Source organism: Chinchilla lanigera, unplaced genomic scaffold (genome assembly GCF_000276665.1).
Source record: "Chinchilla lanigera isolate Chin_1 unplaced genomic scaffold, ChiLan1.0 scaffold00016, whole genome shotgun sequence".
Classification (NCBI taxonomy): Eukaryota; Metazoa; Chordata; class Mammalia; order Rodentia; family Chinchillidae; genus Chinchilla; species Chinchilla lanigera.
In genome coordinates, this window is record NW_004955417.1 from 31,011,812 (window position 1) to 31,012,495 (window position 684).

Here is a 684-nt window from a genome sequence, read left to right on the forward strand (position 1 = left end):
GCCGCCGCGACGGCGCCTCTGTCCGCGGGAGTCGGGGAGCGGCGCGCAGCCCTGCGCCCCCGGCCTCCTGCGCCCCTTCCTGGAGGGCACACGTGTCACCCGAGGGTCTCCCCTCCGCGCGTGAGTCCCGAGGGAGTGTGTTCTTCAGCCCTGCAGCCGCAGCTGGACCTGTTCTGTGGGAGAGAGAACTCGCGCCCTCGAGATGGGGCTTCGTTTTCAGGGAAGCCTGAAACCCGTGTGCTTCAATCCGCGTTGCCCGCGTTCGGCACAGGGCCGTAGACCTCAGTAGCTGACGTACTGCCAAAGGGAGCGCCTTGCTAGGATGTTTACAAATGACAGCCCGATACCACGTGGACTGCAAGTTGTATTTACAGTTTCTTCGTGAATAAGTCAAGTTTGCACAGTGTCATAAACTTGCTGGCATATGAAAGACAAAATTCCTTTGTACTTACACTGAGTTCGTTAATAATGTTGGTCCTGAGGCCTCTAGTGTGCCACACATACAAATACTTCTGCTTTTATTGGGGAATCCGTCTTGTTAAACAGAAGTCTTAAGTGCTTAGTGCTAAATCAGTCATGTATCGGGTGAAGTAAGATCACCCACCGTCAAAGAGGTCGCGCCCTAGCGAAGAAGACAAACCTATAACCATAGTTTTGAAGGCTGTGTCAGAGTATATGTCTTTA